This window comes from Engystomops pustulosus, chromosome 3 (assembly GCF_040894005.1).
Source record: "Engystomops pustulosus chromosome 3, aEngPut4.maternal, whole genome shotgun sequence".
NCBI lineage: Eukaryota > Metazoa > Chordata > Amphibia > Anura > Leptodactylidae > Engystomops > Engystomops pustulosus.
In genome coordinates this window covers 18427267-18452044 of record NC_092413.1, presented here as the reverse complement: position 1 = coordinate 18452044, position 24778 = coordinate 18427267, and the positions used below count along the sequence as shown (strand labels likewise).

At 44.1% G+C, this 24778-nt stretch overlaps 1 protein-coding gene across 8 annotated transcripts in view; it reads right to left on the bottom strand.

Annotated features, from left to right (window-relative positions):
• The window catches only part of KCNH1 (potassium voltage-gated channel subfamily H member 1), a 250984-nt gene that overhangs the window by 120910 nt on the left and 105296 nt on the right, over window positions 1-24778 (bottom strand). The window lies entirely within an intron of this gene.

The window sequence follows — 24778 nt, the reverse complement described above, 5'->3', positions numbered from 1 at the left end:
GTCGGGGGCAAGGGCATCATGACACTTAGTACCAGTGTATGATAAATGTGCCCCATAACCTCCTTACCATTGGTTGAGCAGCGTGCACCTACAGTATATTATGGTGGGATACAGACCTCATCAGAAATTAGGTGCACAGCCTCTGCATTTCTATGGGCTCATACACACAGCTGTGTAAATGAGTGGACTGCTGAAAACTAAAAAGTCAGAGTAAGTCCCATTTCTGCTGTCTCTGTAGCATGGATAGTCTTTTCTACTATCGCTAGAGCGTGACCGTAGAGATGACACACGGGCCATGAACAACTACCCATGGATCCATCGTTTACAGGTGATAAGGCACATGTTTGTGTGCACGTAAGACAACCCTGTATTCACATATGCAAGAGAGTCTCCATCTATAAAACTACACTTTTTTGGTTTAAAAAATTCCAAGCTTCCTTAAATGGTTTTGTCCAAACTTAGAAAGTAATCCACAATCCATAGGATAGGAAATAATTTCTTAATCGACGGGGGTCCCATAGCTAGAACCCCACCAATCGTGAGAGTTTGACTCCTCAGCAATTATGAGAAATAGGGTCCTAGGTGGAGGGGCATGGCGCATGCTCTCCACCCATTTGAGAGAAAGGGGCCCCATTTCTCCTAATTGCTGGGGAGTCCTCTTCTCCTGATTGGTGGGGTTCGCCCTGTCAGACCATCACTGATTCAGTTCTGTGGCATCGGCCAAGCTCTGTGTTCGCCAATCTTGCGCCTCTCTCGTAGAGAGTTCGGTCACTCTCATGGTATTGAATGGTGTATGCCACTGGACCCTCTTTCTCCTAATTGCTATTGGTGTCCCATTCACATGATCGCTGGAGGTCCCAGCTGTCAGACCCTCACTGATTAGGAAGCTATCCCCTATGCTGTTGATTGCCCATAACTTAATTTAGAGACAGCCCTTTAATCCAGTTCATACAAAGTAAAAATGTAGAGGGCTGGTAAATATATAATCCCAGCCTAGGATTCTAGGTGTCCACCCTAGATACACGGGTACGGGCAATTTTGTGCTTATAGATCTTCTCCTAGGATCCTGAAGACGATAGCCGATGTCCTTGGCTTTATCTCCTATGTCCCGTTTTGTCCGGTTATATTAGGACGTGGCGGAGCTTTTGGATTGGTTGACTTGATTTGGAAGGCTACGGTTCAGGCAGAGGCTGTCACTGTGACAGCTCAATGTTTTCTAGTCACGGTAAACACATTACCCTGCGCCTGACTACCGCTATATATTCTGTCATGTTAATTCTCAGCACCAGCACAAAAGAGACCCATTTAGAAAATTGCGGAGGATGCAAAGACCTCACAACGCTGTAGAGCGCTCCATTTATCTGCTGCAAAGCGGAACGGGCAGGTATGAAGGAAATGTGGTTAATCGAGTTATGCCTGACACTGATCTAAGTGCCGGGTCACATTATATGTCTTGTGAGCGGCGAGAATAGACAATCATTAGAGGCAATGGCCTAAAGGCAGAGAGATTCTCCTTCTCCAGGCAAGTTTCAATGGTTAAAACTTGCCGAAGCTACTGGAGACTCAAAATTGTCCAGTTAAGCAAAGTCCCACATAGTAATAAATTATACAAAACGTAGCGTATGTAAGAGATGGTTCCGGAATCTAACCCAGAAAACAGGGATGAGGACAGCCAATGCAGTCATATGAGGATAGAATCATTCAGAATTATCACTTTTACTTTACTTTCTTTGCACAATTAGCAACAATATTAAATTAGAAACTGCAGGAAGCTACTCAAACATATCTATTATATATGTATAATAGATATTGTATATATTGTGTATATTCTATTATACAGCAGTACAACTATCCCTATATTGTTCCTCCCCATCCTTGTAAAGTTTCCCAGTCTATTCATAAAGTTGATTTACCATCTATGAAAATGACCCCATGTGAGTCTGATCATCGTCTTTACTCTGAGCTGTGGCCAGCATATTCATGTCCTTCCTGATCATTCGCTCCTCCAGCTTATTGGGCGGCACGATGGCTGGGTGAGTAGCACTTCTGCCTTGTACCGCTGGGGTCTTGAGTTCAAATCCCACCCAGGTCAACATCTGCAGAGAGATTGTATGTTCTCTCCATGTTTGTGTAAGTTTTCTCAGGGTCCTCTGGTTTCCTCCCTCACTCCAAAAACATACTGTTAGGATGTTTAGATTGAGAGCCCCATTGGGGACAGGGACCAATTTGTCATGCTTCGTGCAGCGCTGCGTAATCTGCAGGCGCTATATAAATAAAGAATTATTATTATTATTCCCTCCTGCATCAGGAATAAGAGAGATGATGGCTTTGTGACTAACTGTAGGAATTCCTTGACAAAGGGGTAATCGCACACAACCTGCGTCCCTCTCATTTCTGAGGGAGGAGCGAAGGATGTAGCAGAGCCGAGTTCACGTGCCTGAAGAGAAAGCATGGCTGGAGGAAGCTGGAGGTGCGGCTAAGCTGGAAGAATATGAATATTCATGGATAATGAGTCAACTTAACGAACAGACTGTGGAACTTTACAGGCATGGGGAGGAACAATATAGGGATAGTTGTACTTCTGTATAATAGCAGTTTTCAAAGATATGTTTAGTGAAGTGTGGATTAGTTTATCTGATAGGTTGCCTTTAAAGAGGTGCTTTAACAACCTTCGCAAACAAAGATATTTTTCCCATTCGCTAATGTGTTCTTCCAGTATGTTGAATAGGATGAAAAAATGGAACAAAAAAAAAACTTGTTCCAGCGTTGGATGCCCAGTTCTGTCTACTACACTTCCTTTCTGGCAGGCTCCCCCTGTTTAGCCCTCTGTACAAGTAGCACTGATTGGCTGATAAGAGGGCGTATTTTATCAGGAAATAGGCGTGGATACAGACGTGACACTGGACAAAATTAAGGCTGGCTTAACATAAATCTATAGATACGCCAAATTTATCATCCAGCATCTGGAGAAAAATGTGATCCGAATTAACGCTAGTAATCGATATCAGTAAATCTGCCCCATGTCTTGATCATAAACTTTTATAACTGCCAACTTTCTGGTAAGCTCCCGAAAAAAAAGGGGAGACCTCAAAGAGTCCAGGAAAACACCGGGAAGGGAGGGCAAATCGTTTGTGCCTCTCCAAGCTCTCTGTCACATGACATAGACATGTCATTGATTGCATCATAAAAAGAGGCGGGGCAACCAGATAAATGGGGGAGTGGTATAACCAAGAGGCGGGGTTCCTCCTAAGGGGGTGTGGTGAGTTCCAACATTTTGGAGGCCATGATACCAGACACCTATATTGGCACGTACGATATATTTCTGAATGCTAGACAGTCCTGCCCTTCAAGGTTTCTACAGTAAAATCCTATAACATTATATGGCATAATAATACGCTATTAAAAATTACGAGGCGCACAAGGAAAGTATCAGTTGATGTAATTATGGCTCTGGATTCCGCATTATAGTGATGAATATGAGTCAGCCACATTCTTCTGTCTGTACACAATCCTCCATTCATCACCTGCCTTCGATCTGGAGGGAAATGATCTCTTACATTAAATAGTGAAGGATTAAAGGCCGGCACATTGTTCGTTAGAGCCTCGTTATTGACCGCGCCGCTTTCTGGGATGTCTAATTTATTACTGATTGTCTGTAAAGACAATACTCTGCCAATAATTGAATAGAATAAAAAATGGCGCACTGATAAAATGTTAAATAAATCTGTCCCTCCCTGATCAAAAGAGGTGGAAAAAATGCCATATAATCTCACTCATCCCCATATTTGGATGGCTACCTATAACGACAAGGCTTACTTTGTTGGCCTTATCTCCTAAATGTGAGTCTACCAGCAGTTGTGAGCTTTAAAAGTTGCAAACAGTGTTAGGTATTGTCCCTGAAAAGATGTATGATTATACCTTTGAGTATATTGTTAGTAGCAGCAGGACTGTGAAATGTGGATTTGTATTACAGGATTGCAGCTGGATATAGCTATCTTATTAATTCCCTACATTCATTCTCTTCTTCTAAAATACTACAGTTACTTTGAGTAGTAAGAACTAAGAATACAGTAGAGTGAAAACTCCCCCAAGTCCAGCTACAATCCTGTAATATCAAACCATTTTTCCAGTCCTGCTGCTAACAACATGCACAAAGGTGAGATTACATACCTCTCCAGGGACAGTACCTAACAGTGGCTGCATTTTTGCATGGTAAAAAAATTAAGAGATTGCTCGGGTCCCAGAGATCAGTCCTCAAAAGTGTCTTCAAGATACCAAATTAGATTTGGAGGGAACCTGTCACCATATTTAATTCCATTGAACTAGCAGCCCCCTCAAGTAGGGGACGAAATGTTCTTTCTAGAATTCCCTCTGTTTTGTGAGATCTCAACAATTTACCTATAAAAATCCTCCCCCCCCCCCCCAAAGTCTTGTGACAATTAGACTTTTTTTGCATGAGATGAGTCAATTCTAGAGGCGGCAGGTCAGAATGTCACTTTAGATATCATTATCATTGATTCTATACAACCTAGTAACCTGCTATAAGACTCTCATCTTTCAGATCACATTGGGCTTGTGGTTCCGGGAGCTACAGAACCGGAGATACAGAGAGTTAAAGTCATAGCTGCAGATAAAGATCCAGATCCCAGCTATTTCTTTAACTACCTGTATCTGCGGTTCTGTAGCTTGAAGATATGATCTGAAAGATGAGACTCTTACCTTTAATATGATACCACCAACGTGTTTCTAGGTACTATAGAACCCAAGATGAAACTTCCCTTGCAGCATCTAAACTTGACACCTCTCAAGCAAATATGACTCTTCTCTGCTCATTGTCAAATAACTTTGGAATGGGTTTTTTTTTATATGTAAACACATGAGATTTCCCAAAAAAGAAGAAATTCTAGAAAGTACATTTTATCCCCTACCTGATTGGGCTGCTACTTTAATGGGGTAAAATCTAGTGAAATAGTCCCTTTAAATGGAACATGTCAGGGTAGACTTGAGAACTATTCTGCCCACATGTCCTTATAGATTGGTGATTTAGTATTACAAATCACCAAACATTGGTACTTACCAAATTTCTCATTGCCGCAAGTAAAGCTGGCATAGTACACGGGGTGTGCGTGATGGAGCCGCTCCCAGATTATTCAAATTTTAGTCCGATGTTCCTCAAATCTAGATAAGTACAGTACAGTATAAGTTCTATAAGTCCCCTACGTAAGAACACCCGACTTACAGACAATCCCTAGTTACAAAACGGACCTCTGGATATTGGTAATTACTGTACTTTAGTCCTAGGTTACAATAATCAGCTGTAATAGTTATCACAGGTGTCTGTAATGAAGCTTTATTGTTACTCCTGGTTCTTATGACAATCCAACATTTTTAAAATCCAATTGTCACAGAGATCAAAAAAGTTCTGGCTGGGATTACAATGATAAAATATACAGTTCCGACTTACATACAAATTCAACTTAAGAACAAACCTACAGAACCTACCATGTACGTAACCCGGGGACCGCCTGTATATGTGTTTTTTTTAATTGAAAACATGGAGGTCTCAAATACAGGGCGATTTGGGACCCAAAAGCACAGGTCCATATGGACCTGTAGTTGGTTTCGGGTCCCAAATTGACTTGACAGGTTCTGTTTAAAGGGGTTTTCCTGGAAAACAAGTTAGGCCCTATCAACAGGATAGGGCCTAACTTGCTGACTGGTGGGGGTCTCAGTGATAAGACTCCCACAGATCACGAGATCGTGGAGGGGGCCCGATGGGGTCCGCTTGGAAAACTCTGTCAGCTCCATAGAAAATGGAGCAGAACGGACATGCAAGGCTTTCTGATCTGCTCAACTATAGGAGCGACAAGGGATCTGACGGAGGACAACATCGGACCCCCCGTTCTTGTGATCTGTGGGGGTCTCATTACTATTACTACTGTACAGTTAGGCCCTATCCACAGGACTTGTTTGCTGGTAAGTTTTAGCAGAGCCAGGGGGCAATCGATTCCTCATTTGGAGTGGAGCTATGACGGCGTATCCCCCAGATAAAACTTTATTTGGGACCCCCAAAATACCAAATCCGCCCTTCTCATCTTCATTGCCTGCACATATGTCCGCCCCGGCCTACAGTACAATGGAGATGATGTGTATGTACTCCGCAGAGGCCCTGGGAGCTGCTGCGATTCCTCGCACACTCCAGCACTGCCCGATAATATATTCCTCCTCAGCTTCTGCTCACATTCCCGCAGACGTCCACTTCTGATTTATTTATGTCATTTTTTCGGAGAGAGAAACCTGCCATAAGACAAGTCCCAGATGCCACAACCCCAACTCGCCCGGATACTGAGGGGGCAAGTGCCATTTTAAGAGAAGCCCACGGGACGGCATTAAGGGAGGGCGAGTGGAGGAAGGAGCAGCTCATAGACATCACAGCAGAATGAGAGCGCGGGGTGAGCGTTGTCAGGGAGAGTCTATGGAGAGTATGCACAGCGCCGAAAAACAGCCAAACAATGTCAGCCTGTTGTCAAAACAAAATGTCAGCTCAGGTGCGGAGCAGACAGCGGCGGGATGAGGAAGACGTTCAGCCGGAGGAATTCTGCTCTGCAGAGACATCCAGGGAGGAGACGTCAGGCCGAGCACATCCATAGACGTCAGCGCACGCTGCACCGCAGATCTCACGGAATACAAGGTTATAAAACCTTCTCACCACCATATAATGGGCCGCCGCTCCTGGCCCGTGTGATTATAAACTGAGATCTATTAGAGATGCCACAAGTCGTCCATCGTATGTCCAGAAAATATGGGGAAAAAAAATCTGTGAAGGGTCCCAAAAGACTCAAGTTGATGAATTAGTGTAAAGTATTAAATTACACTTTTTTTTATTTGTTGCAGATATTTACCCAAAGCAACAAAAAAGTACAAAATGATTAATAAAAAAAAATCAACCAGCCACATGTCCTTATACTACTCTATTAATAATAATAATTCTTTATTTATATAGCACCTACAGATTACGTAGCGCTGCACAGAGTTTGCCAAATTGGTCCCTGTCCCCAATGGGGCTGACAATCTAATCCACCAACCAGTATGTTTTGGAGTGTGGGAGGAAACGGGAGGACCAGGAGGAAACCCACGCAAACACGGAGAGAACATACAAACTTTTTGACTCTATTCACTTGCTATTGTGTTAAGTGTGTTGCCGAGGAGTCTGGGAATCAGCTTTGATAGATAAAAAGTTGTCAAACTCCTCAAGGAGCGACAGATGGGACCGACCCCTTTAAATCTTAAATTATAGGGGTTGGCCACTTTCCAATAAACCTCTTCCATTAGACATGTCTCTGTACCTTGTACATGTACATGTACCTTTACCTTTGTCTCTTCATGGCGTCACCCACTGTATCTCTCTCACTGAGCCATCCTGCACATGATCATGTGCAGTCAATGGAAAATGGGGCCTGGTCCACAGACTGCCCACTGTACAGAGGCTGGAAGCTATTACATTGTGCCTAATATGCTGCAAGGAGTTTAATGTCTGCTAGCCCCGACTGCAGAGCCGGCACCATAACAGTTAACAGAGTGTCGGCTAAGCAGTTGGGCTAGCAGACAAGAAGTCCTTGGATCATATTTTGACACAATGCAAGGACTTCCGTACTCTGCATAGTGGGCAGTCTGTGGGGCCGGGCCGACATACGGCCTGTTTTCCACGGACTACACACAATTGTGTGTTGGAGGGCTGATAGAGACAGGAAGAGGGAAGGGGGAGGGAGCAGGATGAGTCAAAACTTTAGTGCTGCTACAGCTCCTCCTATTCATCAGAGCTCACACGTGTAAACAAAGAATCCCAGATAGTCTGCAGACAGCACAGAGGTAAGTAGCAGGACTGCTGAATCACTTGATGAATATTCAGTGATTATTATTAATTATTGCCCCAAAAAGAGAATTGCAACTTTTAGGCAAATCCGTATTTCCTCTTTGTGATCTAGTTTTTGGGACACACCAGGAAAATGCTATGGGCTTCATAAAGGGCTCTTTCATATAAATGTGTACTGTACAATAATACAATGTTATGCCATACAAATTTTCCCTAATGAGATCATCTGATTGTGTAGAGTCAAAGGGTTTAGCTGATGATCAAGACAACATCCTATTTAAAGGATGTTGCCCCTTTGGAAAGACCTTTGGGTCATATATTCATGATATATTTTTGATATACTACACTATAGTGGGTGATAGACATCTGCAAAATCTTCAAGATTCACTTCACTAAAGCTTCACCATTTTCCATAAGATCTGATCAGACGAATGTATTTGGTATGAACCGATGTTGTTTTAATTGTCCTGGAAATGTATCTTTTGTACAAAATTTCCAGTTTTCGCTAAAACGATCATAACGAAAGCCTAACGGTAACAGATATTGTTAAAACAGACAATAACGAAAAAGCATCAAAAGTCCACTGGACACTTTGGGGCAGATTTACTTACCCGGTCCATTACAACCCGGCGCGTTCTCTGCGGAGGATTCGGGTTCTGCCGGGATTCACTAAGGTAGTTCCTCTGACGTCCACCAGGTGTCGCTGCTGCGCTGAAGTTCATCGGAATGCACTGAAGTTCACCGTCCAACGCTGGGTGCAGGTAAGCGCAGCGACACTTTTTTTTTTTTTTTTTAAATGCGTCGGTTTTTCCGAATGAATCGGGTTTTCGTACGGCCACGCCCACGATTTCCCCACGCCCACAATCCGATCGCGTGTGCCAAAATCCCGGGGCAATTCAGGGAACATCGATGCAAATCGAAAATTTTCATATAACCCGTCGGAAAAACGCGATTCGGGCCCTTAGTAAATGACCCCCTTTAACTGATCCATTAGACTTGCATTATTATGGATAAGATTTGTCTGAAAATACCACATTCGTCCTGTGCTTATGAATTGATTAATAGATCCGCACATCTCCAGTGGGTGTAGTTTAAATGTTCCGCTTTGGTCATCCCTGTTGGATGTTTCCCAATCACGGTAATATTACTTTTGGGAGCAGATGTTCGGAGACGTTGCATGTCGGTTTTAGATTTCATTCCAGATCCGCTTGTCTGACATGCACGTTATTACCGTGTCACGCAGCTGGAACATTACCTTCTTTAGATGTTGTTCAAAAATATTCTTGGAAACGAACCTTGAATTGGGCACAATCTAATTATATCCGCTTTATTTTTCTTATGACTTTTTATGATACATATTACAAAATTATATTCAAATATTTACACACTGAAGGACAAGTGGGGAATAAACTTGATGATCCGAACATGTGATCCATAGTCAAAATTGTGTACAATGGGGCTCATTTACTAAGGGTCGCGCTGCTCACTTTTGTCGGACTGTTCACCTTTTTTGGCGATTACACAGCTTGGACAGGTATTTAACAGGTGTCTGCAGAGGGATTTTGGCGCACTTGATCTTTTTTTGGCTCAGCTGCGCTGCTTCCACGCGACACAACTCGGGGGGAGAGGGGGGGGGGTTATTGGACGATCCGACTGAGCGTAGGATTTAACTTTCAAATTGTGTTGCAAAACAATGGGGCAGATTTACTTACCCGGTCCATACGCGATCCAGCGGCGCATTCTCTGCTCTGGATTCGGGTCCGGCCGGGATTTATGAAGGCAGTTCCTCCGCCGTCCACCAGGTGGCCACTGCTGAGCTGAAAGTCATCTCATCGCGCCGGAATGCACCGAGCTGAACCAGGTGAAGGTAAGCGCTCCCCAAGCGACACTTTTTCGGTTTTTAAATGCGGCGGTTTTTCCGAATACGTCGGGTTTTCGTTCGGCCACGCCCCCCGATTTCCGTCGCGTGCATGCCAGCGCCGATGCGCCACAATCCGATCGCATGCGCCAAAATCCCGGGGCAATTCAGGTACAATCGGCGCAAATCGGAAATATTCGGGTAACACGTCGGGAAAACGCAAATCGGGCCCTTAGTAAATGACCCCCAATGTACTTACATGCACCAGGAAGAAGAAGGTGAACTCCGGGGACCTGAGCGGGGAAGCGACACATGCAGGATATCGGGCGCACGATCTTAGTGAATTGCGGCACAGGGCATTATACACGGACAATGCACTTTCTGTGAACTCCTGCGGACGGGCACGTGAATGAGCCCAATTGAGTAGCGCCTAGATTTTTCCTACTGCTCTTTACTAGACATCATCCATTCTGGAGAAACCCCCCCCCCATGGATACTTTTTTTAAACAAGACCATGTGGAGGAGATTTATAATGGAGGAATGTATGTTGCTCTAGAGTTTGCTTGCCAAAATGTGTGCCAAATTTATCCAATGTAAACCTTTGTTTGATAAATTTGGTAAATCCTGAAGTCTGATCCTTCTATTCTGAGAAGTCACTCCACTTTCTATATCAATCCCTCTGCTGCACAAAGATCATAACAATTTTTCTGGCATTTATATTTTTCATATGACTGTCACTTCCCAGGTCCTATCATCACAGTTTTAAGCAGTCATACATTGAATACTGAGCCATTGAGTCTTGTACAGAATACAATATGAGCTTCACATGGATCTCCAGCATGGACATATACTGGTACACAGTATCGGACTGGCCCACCAGAGGACCCAAGGATTCTACGGTGGGCCTGTCTCTCATACTAGAGATACAGCATAAGACAAACTAATTTGGAGGCTAGAAGGGTCTTGTTCATGGAGGATGATGAAGAATGGACCCCAGAATAGTTTAGACCAGTGGGCCCATGGATCCCCAAACTGATGGTGCACACCTACTGCAAGTGGTAGAAGGTTTTAAAATAAAAAGAACTCTGTCATACAGCAATTGACTAAAATGAGCTTACAGCTGCCCAAATAATATCATAGTTTCATGTGGTGGCTAAATCCCACTTCCATACAAGGCTACACTACCAACTTACAGTGGAGAAATAATACATTATACAGAGCCACAATAGCATCACCATACAATACCGCTATACACTGGAGCATATTTAGTAGGGCCCAACACCCAACAATAGAGTTAGAAGTTATCTAATCATAACGACATATAATATCATATATAATATCCATGTTATGTACATAATATACACAGAATATCCAAATTATACTGTAATACAAACAACATTGAGATGGTTTGTGTAATGTAGACACTGGACTTAGGGACAGCAGGTAGGACAGTGAACCCCAAATCTCTAGGCCCCCAACAGTCCTGCCTGCTTGCCTCAGTGTAACCTAGGCGATACAAGACAAGCACAAAGTTGGTCCCTTCCTGCACCAAAGTGTGGACAGGTAACAAGCCAGAGAAGCAAATAACACAAGGGGAGGTCGATAACTGGGATCACAACAGAGATGGCTAATCAGGCACAAAATCACAGATGCAAAGAATAGTCAGGTACATGAGCCAAATATCAGAAACCAGAAATACAGAATTAACGAAAACAACAGTATGGATGATAGAGCTACCAAAGAACCTCTTCCACCAGCAAAGAGGATAGTGTACAAGGGGTATTTATGGGACAAGCTCCAGGTGAGCGGGGAAGAGCTCTGAAAGTGTGAGTACAGGATACGGAGAGCCCTAATACTGGTGCAGATTATACAGCAAAATGATGTAAAACCTGAAGAATCAGTACTATACACCCCAGGGCGTAATTACCCAGTTCTAATTATACCCTAGATACGTTTATCCCCCATAATAAGGTCCAGACTGAACGGTTTTCTTCCTCTGTGTATTACCAACACCTGTATCCTCTTCATTAATGCTGTCAATTTATTGCAACTTTTAATGTTGGTATTAATAAAGATTTAGATATTTTTTAACCAATTCAGTTGTCGTGCTCCTTCCTCTCCTGAGGGGTACATTCGGTCTCGTCGTGGAGAATACTACAATATGCTACAGCTCCCCCGCTCAGTATTGTCGTGCCATATGTCAAAAACATATGGTTACATGGTAGCCATATTCCTTTTACTACAGTATTTTTCGGACCATAAGGCGCACCTGAGTATAAGGCGCACCATCAATAAATGCCTGCTAAAATGTCTAGGTTCATATATAAGGCGCACCGGATTGTAAGGTGCACCTGATTGTAAGGATGAATGACCAGCAGGTGGCAGACCTGTGCACAGTTCAAGGCGCATGCGTCTGTAAGGCGCACTGGACTATAAGGCGCACCTTTGATTTCTGAGAAAATCAAAGGATTTTTAGTGCGCCTTATAGTCCGAAAAATACGGTAATACAAACCTGGAAATCTTTGGCCCTAATACTAAATTATGCAGTATACCGGTGTGTTTGGCCCTTCTACCGCTACCGGTCACCAATAATGGCTTCACCTCCACAGTGTACAACAGGTACTATTATAATAATCATTGCACAGCCACTTCCTCCGGGTCCTCCGGTTTCCTCCCACACTCCAAAACATTGATTAGGTTGATTAGATTGTGAGCTCCATTGGGGACAGGGACTGATTTGGCAAATTCTGTGTATGCGCTATAGAAATAAATAATTATTATTATTACCACATTAGGTAAACGAAGTGTTAAAGTTGATCCTGTATGTGAAATCACTTTACTGCATTACCGTCCCCGTTGTCATATTACGCAGCACCGGGAGCATCGGATCCAGTCCACTAGAGTCTGATATAAAATATGACAAACTTAGTTGCAATCATTTATGATGCAGGGGAAGAAATTTCTGGGTGAATGTGATGAGACTGTGAAGTGGAACGGCCTGCGCGCGCCTATTAATCTGTCACTGTGTTTTACGGTACAAACAATGGCTCTTTCTGGAGGCGGAAGTATAACCGCCACTCACTTAGCTGTTGTGTATATACAGTACCCGCTGATAGTACATTGCTCTAATGAGCTACACAGCGCAGCATCCCTGTATAATGTACACATATAGCTACACACAGCTATATATAAGTCAAAAAAGTCATAGCGCCTCATGGCATACATGGGAATAGGCACTACCCACTGCTTCTTCACACCATTACCAGGATGATTTCCTTCTCCCCCTTCTGCTAATATGTTACTCATTTTTCCTTAATTAATCTTGGTCTTCCAAGATAGACTGCTTAGTCTATGAAGAGGGCAGGAGTGAGTAGGAGGTGAGAGTCACAGGTACTTTTGAGACTGCTGCAGCTAATAGTAAGTTTCTATCTCACTCCACGTGCTTTGGTAAATCAGTGCAGGTCATCCTATATGATCTTGCTGAGATTTCTGAGTGATAGACGAGAGACACGGGCACAAATAGAGGCTGCTGCAGCTAATAGTAAGTTTCCATCTAACCCCAACATGCTTTAGTAACATCAGTACAGGTCTGTGCATCTCTATAATATTGTATTTGATTCTTCTGAGTGATAGGGGAGAGATCAAGGCACAGCCAGAGCCTACTGCAGCTTATAGTAAGTTTCTATCTCACTCCAAGTACTTTGGTAAATCAGTGAAGATCATTACATCTCTATAATATGATCTTGCTGAGATTTCTGAGTGATAGAGGAGAGACAAGGGCACAAATAGAGAGTGCTGCAGCTAATAGTAAGTTTCTATCTCACCCTACATGCTTTAGTAACATCAGTACAGGTCAGTGCATCTCTATAATATTTTATATTATTTGCTGAGTCTTCTAAGTGATACGGAAGACATCAAGGCACAACCAGAGCATGCTTCAGCTAATAGTAGGTTTTTATCTCACTCCACATGCTTTAGTGAACTATAACAGGTCACTACATCTCTATAATATCCTATATGATCTTGCTGAGGTTTCTGAGTGATAGAGGTCAGACACAGGCACAATTAGAGGCTGCTGCAGCTAATTGGATGTTTCTATCTCACCCCAAATTCTTTATTAATATCAGTACGGGTCAATACATCTATATTATCCTGCTGAGTCTTCTGAGTGATAAGGGAGACATCAATGCACAGCCGGAGACTGCTGCAGCTAATAGTAAGTTTCTATCTCAGTCCACAAGCTTTAGTAAATCATTACATGTCAGTATATCTCTATAATATTCGATATGACCCTGCTGAGTCTTCTGAATGATAGTGGAGGGATTGAGGTACTGTCAGAGCCTTCTGCAGCTAACAGTAAGTTTCTATATAACCCAATTTGCTTTAGTAACATCAGTTAAGGTTAGTACATCTCTATATATTCCTACACGATCCTAATGAGGCTTCTGAGTGATAGTGAAGAAACACAAGTAGAGACAGAGGCTGCTACAGTTAATAGTAAGTTTCTTTCTCACCCCAAGTGCTTTAATGACATATCCTATATGAACCTGCTATTGTTTTCATGTGAGGCAGAGGTTTATGGAGCAGATTTTCCTCTAATTGTTGCAGTTTCAGGAGGATCAAGGTTACATACAAGATAGGGTCTGTAGGTTTGTTATTAAGTTGAGTTTGTATGCAAGTCGGAACTGTATATTTTATCATTGTAATCCCAGACAGAACTTTTTTGGTCTCTGTGACAATTGGATTTTAAAAATGTTGGGTTGTCATAAGAATCAGGATTAACACTAAAGCTTCATTACAGACACCTGTGATAACTGTTACAGCTGATCATTGTAGCCTGGGGCTAAAGCACAACAAATTACCAATATCCAGAGGTCCGTTTGTAACTAGGGGTCGTATGTAAGTCGAGTGTTCTTAAGTAGGGGACCGCCTGTATAGTACATTCACATATGCACTTTCACTTTCATCCTTAATGATGCTGATATCATTTGTTTCCAAATTATATCATATTTTTCTCTGAATGTATAGTTATTCCTCACAGTACTGTCGTCTCTCTGCCCTTCCGGAGGTCTGACCCCTTGTAAGTATTGTGTCACGTCTATGGGGTATAGTAATGTCATGAACACATACAAAGCTAAGAAGTTATGTACATCTATCCTAAATCACAGCGACAAGTGCAGTCCTCTCCATGGGATGAGCAGAAGAAGAGAACTGGACCTGTATTGGAAGTGACACATGTAATCTGCTTGTAGTCAAGACCTCTAACACCTGCGCCATATTGTGGAATTAGGAAAACCATCTGATGAGACGTCTTCTTATCACCTGCCCCATCACAGGCCCCGGATAACAACTAAATCTGGAGCCTCTTTCAACCATTTCAATGTGACGATGTCTCCGGCGGACCAAGCGAGGATTATGAGAAATATCGACTTCTAGCTCAGCCCTCGCCTGGTGTACTATATCTATACTCTTTATTTGGCTTATTAATCATGATTTCAGGCAAAAGTATGAGAAAACATGGGGAATATTTAAAAACAAGCCAGAAAGAATTTGATCCAATTTTCAGTTTTACAGCTAAAAATTACCATTCTTCCATAAACTATGGGGCATATTTCCTTACCCGGTCCATTCGCGATCCAGCGGCGCGTTCTCTGCGGAGGATTCGGGTTCTGCCGGGATTCACTAAGGTAGTTCCTCCGACGTCCACCAGGTGTCGCTGCTGCGCTGAAGTTCATCGGAATGCACTGAAGTTCACTGTCCTATCATGGGTGCAGGTAAGCGCGTGTCAAGCAACACATTTCTTTTTTTAAATGCGGCGGTTTTTCCGAATCCATCGGGTTTTCGTACAGCCACGCCCCCCCATTTCCGTCGCGTGCATGCCGGCACCGATGCGCCAAATCTGATCGAGTGCGCCAAAATCCCAGGGCAACTCAGGGAAAATCTGCAATTTTCGGATAACCCGTTAGAAAAACGTGATTCGGCCTTTAGTAAATGACCCCCTACATGTTAGGGGTAAATACTCAACGTAGCTGATGCCCTCTGTTCTACTCCCAGTTTACTCTTTGAGTATTAGTATGCGTCCCACCTGGGGGTGCCCATACCAAACTCAACAATTGGAGTGCCAAATCCCCATTCAGCCATAAAAGGTTGATGATGGCCAACGCTCCCATCCAATTCTGTGGGAGCCAAACAAGTTAAGATGTCTCTAATTTGGCCATTGATGGCTCTTTCCAAACTAACGGTACATGCAGACCGCGTGTGCTCGCCCCGGACCATATCACAGAGTCAGGAGGAGGAGGGGGGGGTGAATGCTCTTCACCCCTCCTCCCTCAATAGGCAGATGAGTGATCGCACAACTTGGTCACAGCGCTGTGACACACCGTGTGCTCCCGCCCCGTGACCGGAAGCCACAGACTTCTATTGTGGCCGTGATCTGGCCACAATTGATGCAGCCAGTTCACGGCCACATTTCCAGCCATCTGAGTGCACCTTTAAGTGTCATACAATACTTACATATAAGAGGGGATCTGTTAAGGAGCATAGGCCCTGAACTCACCTGCAACCCCAATTCCCTACCTAATAGCCTAGCAAACCCTAGTGGTTAGGGACCACTGCTCAACAATCCCTACTCTCAATTTGTGCTTAGAACAGAAGTAAAATGAACAGATGAGTCACATTTCATAGTAAGTGAGACAGATAATTAGACAGATACAAGAGATTTAGGGTACAAGTTAAGAAAGGGGTTTAGGCTAGATACAAGTTTAAGTATAGGTTCAGGGTTCATGATCAGGTTGGGGTTAGGGGTTTCGGATCAGGAAGGATTCAAGCTCAGGTTAAAGGATCCAGATCAGGCAGGGCTCAGGTACACGTTTGAGGTCCAGCAAAACACAAACTGTAAAGTAGTACTACCCATATGCTGAACTTCCAAGGATAAGTAACCTATGGCATACATATATCCTGTATATACATGAAGATATACATGGATAGTAAATTGATCAAGAACCACACACAAATATTTTGAGGAGCAGGTATCTACTATTGGTTCTGATTCTTCACAAATCCATAGAAGGGGGAGGTTAAAATCTACACGTCTGATATTTATCCAGCCAAACATTTGTGTTGTTTGCAGCTTTGGAAAAAAGAATCCATCAGCATCTCGGAAGAATTGAATCTCATTACTCCAGATTTCACCAATTAAAAATGCATGTGTCCTAATAAAGGCGCTGCTAGATTTATGGAGAGGCTTCCTGTCGAATGCAAAACTTTACAAGCTCATGAAAGGGAACCTGAGCAAAAATCTAAGTATCTACTGTATAGGATTGATCCTTAGTGGCAGGGACATATTTGCCTGGATTGGACTACTACTCATAGTTACTCTACAATATCTTCGCCAGTAAACCTTTAGATATTCTTGTAGGTCCACGTCTTCTGGTCCCAGTGAGGACCAGTGGCAGGGACATATTTGCCTGGATTGAACTACTACTCATAGGTAGTCTACAATATCTTCTCCAGGAGACCATGTCTACTCCAGTGAGGACCAGGGTTTGTTTGTAAAGCATCTGGGACACTCACAAAACTCCTACACCAGGTCAACCTTCTCAGACCAACCCACCAGGGGTCACATCTTCCAGATTCAAAAACCTTCAACAGCCTGTACCAATTACACATCATATATCGTACATAAAGTAGAACCCAATTGTAACTTCTTCTTTCAAATGGGCCCATACATGGGGTATCCAAACACTCTCATATGCTTGTCCATCAAGTCCTTATCCAAGAATGGTGGCATAGAACATGTACATTTTCTGTACTATGTCTAGAGTGGACCAACTCCAACATCTCCCCTAATAAACCCAAAGCAACTGTGTAAAGAACCCAATAAACTAGGTTCAATCCTATAAAGCAGTGGTGGCAAACCTATGGCACGGGTGCCAGGGGTGGCACTCAGAGCCCTCTCTGCGGGTACCCAGGCCATCACCCAGCACAAAGGTCACCATTCACGACTCAAGACCTCCTCCTGCTGTCAAAGGAATCCCAAGACTTGCCACACTCGGCGCCGTTTTAAAGTGACTTGAAGTGCAGGAGGACCATGGAGGTGCGACAGAGCTGGATTATCATTGTAGTCCCTTCTCCAGACCTGTGATTCATCCTGTTAAGGGAACCTTAGAGGGAAACTACAATAATAATCTGAATTTCTCCTTCTTTCTACTGTAATGGGGTCCTCAGGATGCCAATATGTTTGAAACCTGTGAGTTAATGTAAAGTGGCATTCGGCACTTTGTGAAAAATATGTGGCTTTTTGTTGTAGTTTCGGCACTCACTCCCTAAAAGGTTCGCCATCACTGCTATAAAGCATCAGTATTTTGTAGTCTTGGCTTATATGTCCTACCCTACTTCTACATCTTTAAGAAAGTTGAATCAACAAGACAAAGGGGCAGATTTACTTACCCGGCCCATTCGCGATCCAGCGGCGCGTTCTCTGCGGTGGATTCGGGTCCTCCGGTGATCCACTAAGGTAGTTCCTCCGAAGTCCAACAGGTGGCGCTGCTGCGCTGAAGTTTCCCGAGGTCCGCAGGAATGCACTGAACTTCACGATTCTATACTTGGTGAAGGTAAGCGCGAGTCCCGCGACACTTTTTTTTTTTAAATTCGGCGTTTTTTCCGAATCCGTCGGGTTTTCGTTCGGCCACGCCCCATGATTTCTGTCGCGTGCATGCCGGCGCTGATGCGCCACAATCCGATCGCGTGCGCCAAAATCCCCGGGCAATACAGGGAAAATCGGCGCAAATCGGAAATATTCGGGTAACATGTCGGGAAAATGCGATTCGGGCCCTTAGTAAATGACCCCCATTATGTCTACCTTCCAAGCTGAGACTGGCCCACCAGAGAACCAGAGGATCCTAGGGCCTAGGCTCTACCGCAATGATGGTCAAGCAGAAGACAACCCAACCTGAAGATTAGTAAGTTTAATTTGTATGGGGTGATGAATGCTGGGCCCGACTAAAACGTTATCTGGTGGGCCTAAGTAGACCCAGTCCGACACTGTAATCCATCTTCAAAATAATGACTGCCTCTATCAGCTGAATAGAATGACGACGCCTTCAATGTTTTAACAAATCGTGGTTTTAGTGGTTTTCTTGACAAATTCAACTTTTAATTTCAGTAAACATAATTCGATCCAGAGACCTCCGCCCGTGTAAAGTAAAATATCCGTCTTTTCTCCCACTGGAGATTTTCAGGTTTGCACTTGACATGTTTATATAGATCTTCCGAATCGGTGTGCGCCATTAATTTCTGCTCAGTAATTGTTGCATTACCAGCAGCAGAGCAGTAATTAGCTCCCATTTGCTGCTCATTAAGGCAGACAATACTGCACGACTGTGAGCCGCCGAGCCAGAGAGCTCGTCCTTTTATTGCACTGTACTTACAGAATATGATGGGCAAAATCATTCAAATAAAATTGTTTATTCTAAAGCCTTTGCCAGATACTGTATCCGAAATATTAGCTACAGTCACATGACATTGATTTTATTCCACTATTATTCTAGAAGCCATGATGATCCTTCCAGTCTGTACACAACACACATTTTTCATATTTCCACATAACTTAAAGAATCAAAGGAGTCGTGTCACCAAGTACACTTATCCAAGGGATGAGAACTGGGAGCCGTAAGTGCCCACAAATCTTCCATATAAAATCGACTTAAGTGTAAGCCTAGGGTGGGAAATGCAATCATCACAGCCTGCCTCCAGTATATAGCTGGCCTGCCCATGCCCCCGATATATAGCTAGTCCCTGCCCTAGTATATAGCCAGCCCCTGCCCCATTATATAGCCTACCCATGCCCCCGGTTTATAGCTAGTTCCTGTCCCACTATACAGCCAGCCCTTGCCCCAGTATATAACCAGCCAGCCCCTGCCTCAGTATATAACCAGCCAGCCCATGCCCCCAGTATATAGCGTGCCAGCCCATGCCCCAGTATATAGATCGCCCTTGCCCAAGTAGGTAGCAAGCCCCTGCCCCAGTACATAACCAACCCATGCTCCAGTATGTAGCCAGCCAGCTCCTGCCCCAGTATAAACCCTGCCAGCCTATACCCCAGTATAAATCCTGCCAGCCCATTCCCCAGTATATAGCCTGCCACCTCATTCGACAGTATATAGCCTGCCAACCCCTAGTATATAGCCTACCAGCTCATTCCCCAGTATATAGCCTGCCAGCCCATTCCACAGTATAAAGCCTGCCAGTCCTAGTATATACCGTAGCCTGCCAGTTTCCAGTATAAAGCAGGCCCCAAGTATATGGCATATTTTTTGTGCTGAAAAACACGGCTTATACTCAAGCAAATGTGGAACTAGCCCTGCATCATTTTGGTAACTCAAAACCTCAAATCTTCAGAACCTCTGCCCATCGAGAAGTGCTGGGGGGTGGGGGGGGTCATGTGACTCAGTAGCCTCCTCGGACCACAGGATGTCATTTGTCATCTCATGGTCAGAAGAGGTCACGGATTGGCCTAAGAAGGATCTATGACCCTTCTGCACATCCAGTTAGATTGAGGTGCCAGGGTACCAGAGCGACACGGAAACTGGAGCAGGGTAAGTACACTTTCTGTTTTTTAGGAAGCCCAGACCCATCTTTCATTTCAGTATGCTTGGGATAAAGTACAGTAAATACTAGCTCATGTGATGTAACAGAAGACGGAACATATATGGTGTAGCTTTTTGAAAACACTTTAGTTGTGAAGTTAAGCATGGGAAGGAAATAGAGAGCTCAGTGCTACCTGTACATGCCGGGAAAATGAGGACGCCTTTTAAAGAAAAAAAAAGGCTTTAAGGATTATGCAAATGAGCCTGAGAGGCTCCAGGCTACATTAAAAAAATAGTAAAAAAGAACCCAGGGGGGTCCCACACCAGTATGCAAGTGTGCTTGGTTTCCAACCTTTCATCCTGGTGGTAGATGTCCTTTAAAGGACACCTGTCATCAGGTCTGTGTCACTTGTCCTGTCACTACTACCTGTTGGAGCAGCTCACAAGGATCCCATCCCAGCCTTTATCTAGTTATTTCATACATTATTCATTATAAAATCATCTATTCTTTATTATGTAAATGAGGCTGGTCACATGGTCAGAGGCAGTGATGTCACCCCTGTTCCCCCTCCCCTCTCCTCCCGCTCATGTCTGTGTGTAATGTATAGTAAAGCATGGCTAGTGTGTGTGCTGCATCTGCTGACATGCTGCATCCTCCTAATATACAGGTGAGAGACACAGACATCAGCTACACATGAATCTGACATGTTCTGCTGTAACATGGCTGCCTGGAGCTGCTGTATCTCTCCTATATACACACAGGCTGCAGGGGGCGTGGCCACCAGCACCAGGAAGCACATCAATATACAGCCTCACATCATTATACAGGCTGTCAGTCAAGCACTGGGGGTGTGGCTGTGCCTCCCACTCATGAATAGAGTGGACAGCTTGAATATGCTAATGCTTCATTGGACATTTCACAGGTCATTTGCATACAGCTTTAGGACCTCATTGCTTAGGTTTACAGGCATGTAGAGGGACAATGAAGGGATAGAGGCAATGCTCTCTAATGGCAGTTTATGAAAATATATTTAGATTAGGGGGGTTATTTTGCATGACGGGTTCTCTTTAACCTTAGTCTGATCTAGAACCCTGAACCGCAGTCTGACCTGGAACCCTGTATCCTGTCTCACCTGGAACCCTGTATCCTGTTTGACCTGGAACCATGTATCCTGTTTGACCTGGAACCCTGCATCTTGCCTGATAAGGAACCCTGTATCCTGTCTGACCTGGAACCTTGTATCCTGTCTGACCTGGAACCCTGCATCTTGCCTGATAAGGAACCCTGTATCCTGTCTGATCCAGAACCCTGAACCCCCAATCTGATCTGGACCACAAACCTTGTATATCTGAGCTAATTCTCTGTACCCCGTTCCAGACCCTGTACCTCGATCCCATGTGTGTTCACATGCATCCTAGGCTGCATAAACCTCTTCCATTAATAGTGATGATACCCATCCCTCTTAGCATAAAAATGAATGACAAATTCCCTATTGCGCATTACATAAAGCGCAGTGTTTCACCTCCGCTGATTAGAAACACGACAGATAACAAAGGGATATGACCTTGAACGATAACAGAGCACAAAGAAAGCACCGCCCTGTACTGTAATCAAAGGAGCACCATAGGGTTCAATCACCAGCGTCACCACTGCCAGAATCCATCCATTGCCCTTTCCTAATCCGATGTCAGGCGCCTGGAATAAAACATCCAACTGTATTTTGTTTTATTAATGCAATACTAAAAATGTATAATAGGTCTGATACATTCAAAGTTCCCACAAAGGTCACAATTGTATTTAAAAAATAAAATTAAATCAGGTTTTACTAAAAATTGTATCTTCACGATCAGGAAATTTTATGGGAATTTGGGCGATGGGAGGCTTGTAGTAGAGCAATGCCATATAGTCATGAAAAACAACTAATCAAAGGTGTAAGATGAGACTAGACAGCCCAAAAGAAAGAGTCACTATCCGTAATGCGACTGTTCCATAAATCTGATGCATTGTAAGGCTGATCCAGTGTAACTTTTAGGAGTTTATCTGACCCTACAAGCAGGAAAGCCTTATTGGCAAACCATTAAATTTAAAGGGATTGTCCTTAAAGATGTTGTCTTTCAGCAAATAGTTGAGATACTTTTTGTATATAGAAAAGTTCTATAATTTTCCAAAGTCCTTTTGGTATCAATTCCTTCTAGATCTCTGCTTCCTGTCATTCTACATGAAGCTTCATTGGTTACTTTCTGTGGATAAAGTCTGGTCCATGGCCATGTGATGTCACACAGGTGCACGGCTCGTTATATCCCTGGTCATGTGATGTCACACAGGTGCACAGCTCGTTATATCCCTGGTAATGTGATGTCACACAGATGCACGGCTCGTTATACCCCTGGTCATGTGATGTCGCACAGGTGCACAGCTCGTTATATCCCTGGTCATGTGATGTCGCACAGGTGCACAGCTCGTTATATCCCTGGTCATGTGATGTCACACAGGTGCACAGCTCGTTATATCCCTGGTAATGTGATGTCACACAGATGCACGGCTCGTTATATCCTTGGTCATGTGATGTCACACAGGTGCACGGCTCGTTATATCCCTGGTCATGGGATGTGTCACAGGTGCACGGCTTGTTATATCCCTGAGTATGGGATGTCACACAGGTGCACGGCTTGTTATATCCCTGGTCATGAGAGGTCACACAGGTGCACGGCTCGTTATATCTCTGGTCATGTTATGTCACACAGGTGCACGGCTCATTATACCCCTGGTCATGTGATGTCACACAGCTGCACTGCTCGTTATATCCCCGGTCATGTGATGTCACACTGGTGCACGGCTCGTTATATCCCCGGTCATGTGATGTCACACAGGTGCACAGCTCGTTATATCCCTGGTAATGTGATGTCACACAGATGCACGGCTCCTTATATCCTTGGCCATGTGATGTCACACAGGTGCACGGCTCGTTATATCCCTGGTCATGGGATGTGTCACAGGTGCACGGCTTGTTATATCCCTGAGGATGGGATGTCACACAGGTGCACGGCTCGTTATATCCCTGGTCATGAGAGGTCACACAGGTGCACGGCTCGTTATATCTCTGGTCACGTGATGTCACACAGGTGCACGGCTCATTATACCCCTGGTCATGTGATGTCACACAGCTGCACGGCCCGTTATATCCCTAGTCATGTGATGTCACACAGGTGCACTGCTCGTTATATCCCCGGTCATGTGATGTCACACTGGTGCACGGCTCGTTATATCCTTGGTCATGTGATGTCATACAAGTGCATGGCTCGTCATATCCCTGGTCATGTGATGTCATACAAGTGCATGGCTCGTCATATCCCTGGTCATGTGATGTCACACAAGTTCACGCTCATTATATCCCTGGTCATGTGATGTCACACAGGTGCACGGCTCGTTATATCCTTGGTCATGTGATGTCACAGAGGTGCACGGCTCGTCATATCCCTGGTCATGTGATGTCACACAAGTGCATGCTCATTATATCCCTGGTCATGTGATGTCACACAAGTGCTCGGCTCGTTATATCCCTGGTCATGTGATGTCACACAAGTGCACGCTCATTATATCCCTGGTCATGTGATGTCATACAAGTGCATGGCTTGTTATATTCCTGGTCATGTGATGTCATACAAGTGCACGGCTCCTTATATCCCTGGTCATGGGATGTCACACAGGTGCGCGGCTCGCTTTATCACATTGACCACTGCAGGTAGTAAACAATGAAGCCTCCTGTTGAATGACAGCAAGCAAAGATCTAGAAATCAGCAAGTAATTGATATAATATATAGGAATTGATGTATATTGGAGAATTGTATAACTTTTCATTATACAAACAATATCAATTATTTGCTGAATGTTCTGTCTATTAGCTTAGGTGCTTTTGAGTTTGGATCCCCTCTGATTAGTATAGTCCTCCTATAGACAGGAGGATATAATTTCAAGGGGTGGTAACAAAACGCACAATGGGATAGTGATCAGTATCTGATCACTAGAGATGCCACCACTAGGACCTCCAATGATCACCCCCTTGCTCCTCTTCATGGCAAACCACCTCATGCTCCATAGTCTGTGGCTTCCCTGACACAAGTTCATTTGCATTATTCTACCCATAAGGCATTGCCTATAAACTCTCCATACTGTTTATTCTCTGAGCTCGTCCACCATTGATCCGCTATATCTAGAGTCAATGGGGCTCATTTACTGACCCGTCCGGAGAAGTTCACCAAGAATGGATTGTCTGATGATAATGTCCGCAATTCACTAAGATCGTGCGCTCGATATCCTGCATGTGTTGCTTCCCCGCTCAGGTCCGCCGGAGTTCACCTTCTTCTTCCCGGTGCATGTAAGTGCTTGATCTTGCGACACATTTTGAAAGTTTAATCCCGCGTTCAGTCCGAATCAGTCGGATCGTCCGATAGCACGTCCCT